The following is a 13289-nucleotide window of genomic DNA, read 5'->3' as shown; positions in this document are numbered from 1 at the left end:
TTAATCCATTCCAGACACAAAAAATGCATTTTTTACAGATTAACTATAGTTTTACATACACAAAACAATGGGAACTAAATAAAATGACTAATGAAATGGGTAAATCAAGTCCCTATCCTGGATGATTTCCCTTCTGTCTTTTACTGGCACTAGGACAAGCTTGAGAGTCACTGCACCCCTGTCACACAAAAAAACTGTCCGTAGAAATCTGTATCTGGCATCTCTAAGATTTGCCTGAAGTGAGACAAGGTTTTGTCACTGGACATGTTACAGATATGGCTTGTTTCAGCTTGGTCAGGGTGATATTTCTCCACAAAACTTTGCACCTCCCTCCACTTTGCACAAACATCCTCAATCGCTGAAGAAGGCATCTTCTTCCCTCTCTCTTCCTCCTCCTCTGAACCAATTTCTTCAGCTGTGGTCTGTTGCTGTTGCAGATGAAGGTCTTGCAGCTCTTCAGTGGTTAGCTCTTGGGCCTATGGTGGCTTATTTCACAGTCGCACTCAATAACCACAAAAACAATGGATTATAACGAAATGTTTGGATGAGTGCACGGAGTGTTGCTCAATCATTGAGAGAGACCGCCAGACTGACTCACGCACAAGGCGTGGCGGGTGGACGCGTCCAATGCAGCCGATTTCAGAGCTGCCGGCCGAAATCCAGGATAGAATTTCAGCCAAAAAAGCGGCTGAGATCTGATTTGGCTGATATCTGCACCAGCTGATATCCGGGGGTCCACTGTATAGTAGTACAGTACCACCAATAACACAGCTGCTTGTGCTGCAAGTTATCATAAGCCAACCTTTCATTTTCCTGGCCTCTGAAGCAATTACCTCATTGTGCTCTCTAAACAGTAGATTATCTGACATTATTATTAGCTATACCGTAAGTCTTTTACATAAACCATACCACGGGCAGGGATAGAACCCGTGATCAGAGTCTCAAAACTCCAGACCGTCGCATTAGCCACAGTGGTGCCTATGCTAACCTTCCTATGGTGTAGAAATATACCTAGTTGGACGAATTTTATTGTGGCTAGCTGGTCCAGTGGCTAACGCGACGGTCTGGAGTTTTGAGACTCTCTGATCGCGGGTTCTATCCCCGCCCGTGGTATGGTTTGTTTGCAATCGTGTCATTACGATTTCGTGAGTCAAGTCTTTTACATGTTTCTTTCAATCTATAAGAGAGAGCCTTTTTGCATTCTGCATCCTGAGCATGCTCTGAGCTCCTCATTCTTTCTGTACATAAGCAGCAGGACTTGGTCACCAGTCAACATAACATTAAGTCAGCCTAGGTAATATACACGTGCTACTAGGTATGACCATTGTACTTATGTGTACCTGTACCTAAATAAACTTACTTAGATCTTTATAAACACACATTGAACTTTTACAACGGCCCTCAAGGTGCACGGAAGTTACGAGCACATAGTTATAGTGCATAAAGTAGATTTAACTGAGAATAACTCGATTAAATAAAATCGGCTTATTTCAAGTGCTATTATATTTTCCTTTGCCAACAAAAGACTTTGTTGTTATCTGTATGCAATGTTTCCACATCTTCCAGGTCTTATTTTGGCAATGTTTGCAAGAGATGATACTAGGCATGTTTTTACCTATATGCCATTAGGATGAAAAACAGTGAAAGTGCTTGGTAGCTATGAGATAGTGTATGAGGGATGTTATGGGGAAGTGTAAGAGGAATGGTATGAGGCAGTGAATGAGGGACAGTATGAGGATGCATAGTAGGGATGCTATGAGAAAGTGTAAGAGAGATGTTATGAGGAAGTGTAAGAAGCATAGGAGGCAGTGTATAAGGGATGCTATGAGGAAGTGTAGTAGGGATGCTATGAGGAAGCATAAGAGGAATGATATGAGGGATTGTATAGGCAGTGTATGAAGGAATGTATAAGGCAGTGTATGATGGATTGTAAAAGGCAGTGTATGATGGATTGCATAAGGCAGTGTATGAGGGATATGAAGAATGCTATAAAGTGCACAAGGGATATGAGGAATTGCCTGAGGGATGGTATGTAGAACTACATTAAGGATGGTACAAGGAATTACATACACGAGGGATTGTACGAGGAATGGTATCAAGTGTATAATAGTAAGAGACAGAATGATTTTGGAAATCAGTGTACGAGGAGAGTAAGAGGGTATAAGGGAGAGTATGAGGATATAAGGGTAAAAGGTATGTATACTTATAAGGGAGGGTATGAGTAATGAGGGTATTAGGGTGGGTATTAGGATACAATGGAGGGTACAGAGAAGCCATGAAGGTATAAGGGAGAACATGAAAGTATAAGGGAGGGCATGAAGTTATCAGGAAGAACTTGAAGTTATTAAGGATGATATGAAGGTAAAGGGGGACATGAAGGTATAAGGGAGGACATGAAGTTATCAGGGAAATAATGAACTCATGAAGGTATAAGAGAAGGCATGAAAGTATAAGGGAGCATGTGAAAGTATAAGGGAGTGTATGAAGGTATAAAGGAGATAATGAAGGTATAAAGGAAGCCATGAAGGTACAAGTGAAGGCATGAAAGTATATGGGAGCATGTGAAAGTATATGGGAGCATGTGAAAGTATAAGGGAGGGTTATGAAGGTATAAGGGAGGTATGAGAATATAAAGGAGTGCATGAAAGGAGAGCTATACGAGGGAGGGCATGAGGAATACATAGTATGAAACAGTGCCATTGAAAAATATAAGAGCATAAAAAGAATACAAGGGGATGTATATACACCGAGGGCATGAAGGAACATGTGAGGGAGGAAGGACGGAGGGAGGGAGAGCACAAGGGAATAAAGAAGGGAGCACATTAAGGAACAGTATATAAAGGAGCCCATTAGGGAATACAACTATTAGGAAATATATTAGGGAGGGCATGAGGGAATATGAGGTACAACATAAGGGATTGTATGAGAGAGGGTATTTAGGAAAATATGAAGGAGGGTATTTGGGAAAACATGAAAGAGGGTATTAAATATAAAGGAGGGCATCAGGAGACATATTAGCCAGAGAATAGGAGAATATATGAAGAATGGTATTAGGGCTGTGGTTCATACGTCAGGGCTGTGGTTCGTACGTCAGCTTGCATGCGGCCAGTAGTAACAGCCTGGTTGATCAGACCCTGATCCACCATGAGGCCTGGTCTCAGACCAAGCCGCAGGGGCGTTGACCCCCCGAAACCCTCTCCAGGTAAACTCCAGGGAATATGAGGCCATGGGGAGGGTATGGCATAAAGAACTATATCAATGAATGCATGAGGAAATACGGAAGGATATAAAGAAAAACATTAGTAGTAAGTCATGAGAGTATATGAAGCAGGGCATGAAGTAGGACATGAAGGAGTATGAGGCAGGTCATGATGGTGTATGAGGCAGATCATGATAGTATATGACACTATGAGAGTATAAGACAGGATATGAGGCAAGACATGAGGTATGGGGTACAGCATGATGCATGTTACGAGAATTTAAGGATGATTATAAGTGAAATTATTAGATAATAATAAATAAAAGGTGCATGAGCATGAGGGACGAAATATGGAGAATATAAGGGAGAACATGAAAGAATATGAGGGAGGGCATGAAAAAGAACATGGAGGCAGCAATTAAGAAATACATGAGCGTGGGCAAGGAAGAATATGAGGGAGTGTGTGTAGGGATGGGCATCAAGTAGACAAAAGGAGAAATATGATGGAGTGTTCGAAGGGCATTAAAGAACACACAAGGAAGGAAACATGGGTAAGCACGAAGGCATAAGGAAATATATGAATGAACATATGAGTAAAGGGAGAATATGAGGGAGTAAATGGGGAATATAAAGGAGTATATGATGAAATATTTATAGGAATGAGAATGTGAGGGGGAATTAATGAGGGTGTGTATGAAGGACTATATGAGGGTGTGTATGAAGGACTATATGAGGGTGTGTATGAAGGACTATATGAGGGTGTGTATGAAGGACTATATGAGGGTGGGTATGAATTATATGAGGTGGGTATGAAGGAGAGTATGGAACATATGAGGGTGAGTATGAAAGAGTCTATGAAGGACAGTAAGGAGTATATGAGGGTTGGTATAGAGTATACGAGGGTGGGCATGGAGTCCATGACCTGGAGTTTACCTGGAGGGGGTTTCAGGGGTCAATGCCCCCGTGGCCCAGTCTGAGACCAGGCCTCATGGTGGATCAGGGTCTGATCAACCAGGCTGTTACTGCTGGCTGCACGCAAGTTGACATACGAACCACAGCCCGGTTGGTCAGGTACTGACTTTAGGTGCCTGTCCAGTGTCTTCTTGAAGACAGCCAGGGGTCTATTGGTAATCCCCCTTATGTATGCTGGGAGGCAGTTGAACAGTCTTGGGCCCCTGACAGGGTGAATATGGCGCATATTAGGGAAAGTATGAAGTATATGATTGAGAGTATGAATTATATGAGGGAGAGTGATGTATATGAGGGAGAGTGTGATGTATATGAGGGAGTGTGTGATGTATATAAGGGAATGTGGGATGTATATGAGGGAATGTGGGATGTATATGAGGGAATGTGGGACATACATGAGGGAGAGTGTGAAGTATATGTGGGAGAGTGTGATGTATGAGGGAGAGTGTGATGTGTGAGGGAGTGTGTGATTTATATGAGGGAGTGTGTGATGTATATAAGGGAATGTGGGGCGTATATGAGGGAATATGGGACGTATATGAGGGAGAGTGTGAAGTATATGAGGGAGTGTGTGATGTATATGAGGGAGAGTATGAAGTATTTGAGGGAGAGTATGAAGTATTTGAGGGAGAGTATGTATTTGAGGGAGAGTATGAAGTATTTGAGGGAGAGTATGAAGTATTTGAGGGAGAGTATGTATTTGAGGGAGAGTATGAAGTATTTGAGGGAGAGTATGAAGTATATGAGGGTGGGTATGAAGGATTATATGAAGGAGAGTATGGAGTATATGAGGGTTAGTATGAAGGAGTGAGTGTGGGAGGTTGGGCATGTGGGAGTGTATGTAGGAAGGAGGGTATGTAGGAAGGAGTATGTGGGTAGGAGTGTGGGTGTGGGAAGGATTGAGTGGGGTATGTGGAAAGGAGTGAATGGGGGTATGTGGGAAGAAGCGAGTGTGGGTATGTGGGAAGGAGTGAGTGTGGGTATGTGAGGAGTGAGTGTGGGTATGTGGGAAGGAGTGTGGGTATGTGGGAAGGAGTGAGTGTGGGTATGTGGAAAGGTGTGGATGTGTAGGAAGGAATGAGTGTGGGTATGTGGGAAGGAGTGTGTGGGTATGTAAGGAGGGAATGTGAGTGTGTGAAAGGGAGGGTATGTGGGAGGCAGGGAGTGTGGGTATGTGGGAAGGAGGGAATGTGAGTGTGAAAGGGAGAGTATGTGGGAGGGAGTGTATGTGGGAAGGAGGGAATGTGAGAGTGAAAGGGAGGGTATGTGGGAGGGAGGGAGAGTGTGGGAGGGTATGTGGGAGGGAGGGAGAGTGTGGGAGGGAGTGTGGGAGCGAGTGTGGGAGGGAGGGTATGTGGGAGTGTGGGAGGGAGGGTATGTGGGAGGGAGGGTGTGGGAGGGAGGGTATGTGGGAGGGAGTGTGGGAGGGTGGGAGGGAGGGTATGTGGGAGGGAGTGTGGGAGGGTGGGAGGGTATGTGGGAGGGGAGTGTGGGAGGGTATGTGGGAGGGGAGTGTGGGAGGGAGGGTATGTGGGAGGGAGGGTATGTGGGAGGGAGAGTGGGAGGGAGGGTATGTGGGAGGGAGGGAGTGTGGGAGGGAGGGAGGGTATGTGGGAGGGAGTGTGGGAGGGTATGTGGGAGGGAGTGTGGGAGGGAGAGTGGGAGGGAGAGTGTGGGAGGGAGTGTGGGAGGGAGAGTGTGGGAGGGAGAGTGGGAGGGAGAGTGGGAGGGAGAGTGTGGGAGGGAGAGTGTGGGAGGGAGGGTATGTGGGAGGGAGTGTGGGAGGGAGGGTATGTGGGAGGGAGGGAGTGTGGGAGGGAGAGTGTGGGAGGGAGGGTATGTGGGAGGGAGGGAGTGTGGGAGGGCAGGTAAGCCAGGGTGCCACTCACCCTCACCTCCAACACACCTCACACCAACAAAACACCAACAATATCACCACCACCCCACCACCCACCAACACAACACCCTCCTGACACCCTCTCCCAAACTTCACCCGCCATCAAACAAGTATATTAACCCCGACACTCAGCAAAATGATGGAAGAAAACACAAGAAATCCGCCCTCACCACCGCAGTTGCCCTCCCGACCCACATCACCGGTCTCCAATATTCCCACTTTTTTTCCAGCTCACGGGCTATAAACGCCATTTCTGCTACCTACCCGTCATTCCTGAAGGCCAGGAGCCCGTGTAGGTGACATATTGGTGGCCATGAGGCTACTCCTTACCTGTAAACTTGACGTATTATTTTCCTTATTCGCGTAACATCTGTAAAGTCACTGACCATCTTTAGTACTGCGCATAGCAGCTGTTCCTTTCACCACCCTCCTTCTCTTATTCCATCAATTTTTGCCTTACTCTTCTTTATTATTTACACGTGACGATGCTCAGTACATGAAAAATATGTGTTGATGATTAATTTGCTTGATTGGGACTTGTTGATTTGGTTTAATAGAGGCATTAAATGGAAATATGCTTGCAATTTGAAGGGGGTGGGGTTGATGGTAGGAACATCATATACACAAGTGATGGAGGTTAGGGTGAGGAGCTGGCACTTCTCCCTCACTATAACACTCCATCACTATAACACTCCATCACTGTAATACTTCTTCACCTTTACACTCTCACTCACTCCATCATTCCTACACTCCTTTACTCCTACACTCCCACTCCAGCTCTACAACATTCCCTCCCTCTCCATCACTACAACATTCCCTCCCTCTCCATCACTACAACATTCCCTCCCTCTCCATCACTACAACATTCCCTCCCTCTCCATCACTACAACATTCCCTCACACTCCATCACTATAACATTTTCTCTCCATCACTTACTGCAATGCTACCTGTCACTACATTCCCTCTCACTACATTCCCTCACACTCCACTATAACATTCCCTCTCACTCCATCAGTATAACATTCCCTCTCCATCACTATAACATTCCCTCTCACTCCACTATAACATTCCCTCTCACTCCATCACTATAACATTCCCTCTCACTCCATCACTATAACATTCCCTCTCACTCCATCACTATAACATTCCCTCTCACTCCATCACTAACATTCCCTCTCACTCCATCACTATAACATTCCCTCTCACTCCATCACTATAACATTCCCTCTCACTCCATCACTATAACATTCCCTCTCACTCCATCACTATAATATTCCCTCTCACTCCATCACTATAACATTCCCTCTCACTCCATCACTATAACATTCCCTCTCACTCCATCACTATAATATTCCCTCTCACTCCATCACTATAACATTCCCTCTTACTCCATACTATAACATTCCCTCTCCACTAACATTCCCTCTCACTCCATCACTATAACATTACCTCTCATTCCACTATAACATTCCCTCTCACTCCACTATAACATTCCCTCTCACTCCATCACTATAACATTCCCTCTCACTCCATCATTATAACGTTCCCTCGCCACTATAACATTCCCTCTCACTCCATCACTATAACATTACCTCTCATTCCACTATAGCATTCCCTCTCACTCCACTATAACATTCCCTCTCACTCCATCATTATAACATTCCCTCTCATTCCATAATTATAACATTCCTTCACACTCCACTATAACATTCCCTTTCACTACACTACGACACTTACTCCATCACTACAACACTCCCACTTACTCCATCACTACAACACTCCCTCTTACTCCATCACTACAACACTCCCACTTACTCCATCAATACAACACTCCCACTTACTCCATCACTACAACACTCCCTCTTACTCCATCACTACAACACTCCCTCTTACTCCATCACTACAACACTCCCACTTACTCCATCAATACAACACTCCCACTTACTCCATCACTACAACACTCCCTCTTACTCCATCACTACAACACTCCCTCTTACTCCATCAATACAACACTCCCACTTACTCCATCAATACAACACTCCCACTTACTCCATCACTACAACACTCCCTCTTACTCCATCACTACAACACTCCCTCTTACTCCATCACTACAACACTCCCACTTACTCCATCAATACAACACTCCCACTTACTCCATCACTACACCCACTTACTCCACTACAACACTCCCTCTTACTCCATCACTACAACACTCCCTCTTACTCCATCACTACAACACTCCCTCTTACTCCATCACTACAACACTCCCACTTACTCCATCAATACAACACTCCCACTTACTCCATCACTACAACACTCCCACTTACTCCATCACTACAACACTCCCACTTACTCCACAACAACACTCCCACTTACTCCATCACTACAACACTCCCACTTACTCCATCAATACAACACTCCCACTTACTCCATCACTACACCCACTTACTCCACTACAACACTCCCTCTTACTCCATCACTACAACACTCCCTCTTACTCCATCACTACAACACTCCCTCTTACTCCATCACTACAACACTCCCTCTTACTCCATCACTACAACACTCCCTCTTACTCCATCACTACAACACTCCCTCTTACTCCATCACTACAACACTCCCTCTTACTCCATCACTACAACACTCCCTCTTACTCCATCACTACAACACTCCCTCTTACTCCATCACTACAACACTCCCTCTTACTCCATCACTACAACACTCCCTCTTACTCCATCACTACAACACTCCCTCTTACTCCATCACTACAACACTCCCTCTTACTCCATCACTTCAACACTTCCACTTACTCCATCACTACAACACTCACTCCATCACTACAACACTCACTCCATCACTACAACACTCCCACTTGCTCCACCACTACAACACTCACTCCATCACTACAACACTCCCACTTGCTCCATCACTACAACACTCCCACTTACTCCATCACTACAATACTCCCACTTACTCCATCACTACAACACTGGACAAGCACCTAAAGTCAGTACCTGACCAGCCGGGCTGTGGTTCCTACGTTAGATTGCGTGCAGCCAGCAGTAACGGCTTGGTTGATCAGGCCTTGATCCACCATGAGGCCTGGTCACAGACCGGGAAACGGGGGCGTTGACTCCTGGAACTCTCTCCAGGTAAACTCCCTCTTACACCATCACTACAACACCCACTTACTCCATCACTACAACACTCCCTCTTACTCCATCACTACAACACTCCCTCTTACTCCATCACTACAACACTCCTTCTTACTCCATCACTACAACACTTCCATTTGCTCCATCACTACAACACTCACTCCATCACTACAACACTCCCACTTACTCCATCACTACAACACTCCCACTTACTCCATCACTACAACACTCCCTCTTACTCCATCACTACAACACTCCCTCTTACTCCATCACTAGAAAACTCCCTCTTACTCCATCACTACAACACTCCCACTTACTCCATCACTACAACACTCCCACTTACTCCATCACTACAACACTCCCACTTACTCCGTCACTACAACACTCCCTCTTACTCCACCTCGACACCCTCTTACTCCATCACTACAACACTCCCACTTACTCCATCACTACAACACTCCCTCTTACTCCGTCACTACAACACTCCCTCTTACTCCACCTCGACACCCTCTTACTCCATCACTTCAACACTCCCTCTTACTCCACTACAACACCCTCTTACTCCATCACTTCAACACTCCCTCTTACTCCACTACAACACCCTCTTACACCATCACTACAACACTCCCACTTACTCCATCACTACAACACTCCCTCTTACTCCATCACTACAACACTTCCACTTACTCCATCACTACAACACTCCCTCTTACTCCATCACTACAACACTCCCTCTTACTCCATCACTACAACACTCTCTCTTACTCCATCACTACAACACTCCCACTTACTCCATCACTACAACACTCCCTCTTACTCCATCACTACAACACTCTTACTCCATCACTACAACACTCCCTCTTACTCCATCACTACAACACTCTCTCTTACTCCATCACTACAACACTCCCACTTACTCCATCACTACAACACTCCCTCTTACTCCATCACTACAACACTCTCTCTTACTCCATCACTACAACACTCCCACTTACTCCATCACTACAACACTCTCTCTTACTCCATCACTACAACACTCCCACTTACTCCATCACTACAACACTCCCTCTTACTCCATCACTACAACACTCTCTCTTACTCCATCACTACAACACTCCCTCTTACTTCATCACTACAACACTCCCTCTTACTCCATCACTACAACACTCCCTCTTACTCCATCACTACAACACTCCCTCTTACTCCATCACTACAACACTCCCTCTTACTCCATCACTACAACACTCTCACTTACTCCACTACAACACTCCCACTTACTCCATCACTACAACACTCTCTCTTACTCCATCACTACAACACTCCCACTTACTCCATCACTACAACACTCCCTCTTACTCCATCACTACAACACTCTCTCTTACTCCATCACTACAACACTCCCACTTACTCCATCACTACAACACTCTCACTTACTCCATCACTACAACACTCCCACTTACTCCATCACTACAACACTCCCACTTACTCCATCACTACAACACTCCCACTTACTCCATCACTACAACACTCTCTCTTACTCCATCACTACAACACTTCCACTTACTCCATCACTACAACACTCCCACTTACTCCATCACTACAACACTTCCATTTACTCCATCACTACAACACTCCCACTTACTCCATCACTACAACACTCCCACTTACTCCATCACTACAACACTCCCACTTACTCCATCACTACAACACTCCCTCACAACACCACTATTAACAAAGATACATAAAACTAACGCGGCCTCCCTCTCACATAGGCCTCCGGAAGTTGGTTTAAGTCGACTCCTCGCCTAAATTACCATTAAGCAAAAAAAAAAATGTAGAATGAAAAAAACTGTAAGAAATAAACTAAGAAATGAGTTTGAAGAGATAAAGTAGTACAGATAGGAATTAGATCCCATGAAGGTATCTGGTAAGCCCAGCCTCCTCCACCTTGATGTGCCCAAGAGGAATAATGAAGGACGGTCATAAAGTTTGAATGAAAAATATAAAAATGTATGTGTACACATATATGCATGTATATGTATGTGCATGTGTATATGCTCATATGCCCGTGCGTGTATGTGTTCTTGTGTTTGAATGGACGTATGCTTTTGCATATTTATTCAAGTGAATAGGCATGTGTGCATATGTATACATAGGTATATGTTTAAATACACATATGTATAGAGAAAGATCGCAGTCAGCAGGATTCGAACCCATAACAAGGAAGTTGGCATAACCATAACACAAGACATAGATCACTCTTTGATGTTCCTGGTGTCCATCTCGCGCTATGCAAAAACTCAATGCACATAAAAGGCCCTAAAATCTGGAATTCATTACCTGTGAATGTAAAAGAAACACTTTATAAATTCAAGTCTCTTCTCAAAAATCACTTATTCACCCACAACTAAATAAATACTGAATAATTGTATCTGATTAATTGTATCTCATAAATGTTTCTCATTATTGTATCTCATAAATGTCTAACCTGTGACCCAATCAAACTTTATTTTTTAATTACATTACCTAACATAATACTCCATTCTACTGAATGTTCAGCAACACAGTAAATGACCCTATGACCTGTCTTTGTAATACTCATTTGTGCTAAATTGTTATGTGTTTACAATAATGTTTTTACCACTGAATATATCATTGCTTAGTTAATCCTAAGTTAATTTTAAGCCTACACATAATGCTCTGCATACAAGGGGCTTTGGCATGTTGCACTGTAATAACTGTATTCCTTTGTACTTCACTGTATCATGTTCAAATTAATAATTAAATAAATAAAGATTCCCCAAGGGGTGTCACTAGCACGTTAAGAGACCATACAATAAGTGTCAGGGGCCCGAGACTGTTCAACTGCCTCCCAGCATACATAAGGGGGATTACCAACAGACCCCTGGCAGTCTTCAAGCTGGCACTGGACAAGCACCTAAAGTCGGTTCCTGACCAGCCGGGCTGTGGCTCGTACGTTGGTTTGCGTGCAGCCAGCAGCAACAGCCTGGTTGATCAGGCTCTGATCCACCAGGAGGCCTGGTCACAGACCGGGCCGCGGGGGCGTTGACCCCCGGAACTCTCTCCAGGTAAACTCCAGGTAAGTGACGCTCTAAGACCACTCGGCCACAAATGCCTCAGAAGATAGGCAGCCTTGTTTACAAGCCATGTTTCTTCCCAGCCTGGGCACACCAGTAGGTCTCAAGCATGGTTTCAAGCTGTCGGCCTGTTTTTGCGTGGAGCGTTGATATAAAAATCGCTTACAGGAGGAGAATGAAATAGCTTGAAACCGTACTTGAGACCCACTAGTGTGCTCGGACTGAGAAGAAACATGGCTTGTACAGAAAGCTAATTAGCTTTTTGAAGGCATCTGTGGCCGAGTGGTCTAGAGCGTCACTTGGGAGACCTTGCTAGTCTCCCTGACGTAAGTTCGAATCCTGCTGACTGCCATCTTTCACTATACATACCTGCCTGTTACTGCGTGGTGCAGTGATGAGCTTATGTATGTATGTATCATTAACCTAGGTTCTCTACACGTGATGTTATGTATGATAATTTATGTAACTGTATTTGTGTATACCTAAATGAACTTACTTATTCCAGGCATACTTGTGCACGGGTGGTGGGTGACCACCGAAGAGTTGTCTTAACCAATTATTTCTTAAAGTGACCGAATGGCTAGTTTATCATAGACGTGATAAAGCCTATATACCAGACATTTCGGCCACATATAAAGTAGAATAGTTAACGCTAGATTATATAAGTGCATTTGACCTCCCAGGGTGTATACTACCTCGCTGGTATCCCGTAAACCAATAGACTGATCGTAATGAAAAGGTCACATTATAAACCTGTCAAGGAAATATTATTTTTGAATCGGCTTAATATTTTGGAATGTAGGTTTTAGATATAAACAATATCTTTCAAAAAGGTAAAAGGAATTGTGTAACAATTTACGTAGTGTAGGCCCCAAATGTTTTCAAAGCCTATTCATTTATTTTTAGCTTGATAGCCTAATTTTGTAGCAGTTCAGAAGAGTTAGGATACTAGATAAGTATCTGTCACAGTT

General features: G+C 44.3%; 1 protein-coding gene across 3 annotated transcripts in view; it reads right to left on the bottom strand.

The window, feature by feature from the left end:
• LOC128690204 (uncharacterized) overlaps positions 1 to 6531 on the bottom strand; it is a 36479-nt gene extending 29948 nt beyond the window's left edge. For 2 of the 3 annotated variants that reach the window (XM_070090699.1, XM_053778765.2), the window contains exon 1: positions 6396 to 6531. The gene's annotated coding sequence lies outside the window, so the exon portion shown is untranslated. The remainder of the gene's footprint in view (positions 1 to 6395) is intronic. The other variant, XM_053778766.2, reaches the window with a different exon arrangement.
• Between the last annotated feature and the right edge of the window lie 6758 nt (positions 6532 to 13289).

This window comes from Cherax quadricarinatus, chromosome 32 (genome assembly GCF_038502225.1).
Source record: "Cherax quadricarinatus isolate ZL_2023a chromosome 32, ASM3850222v1, whole genome shotgun sequence".
NCBI classification, from domain to species: domain Eukaryota; kingdom Metazoa; phylum Arthropoda; class Malacostraca; order Decapoda; family Parastacidae; genus Cherax; species Cherax quadricarinatus.
The sequence above is the reverse complement of the archived record's forward strand: the minus strand, read 5'-3'. Positions and strand labels throughout refer to the sequence as shown.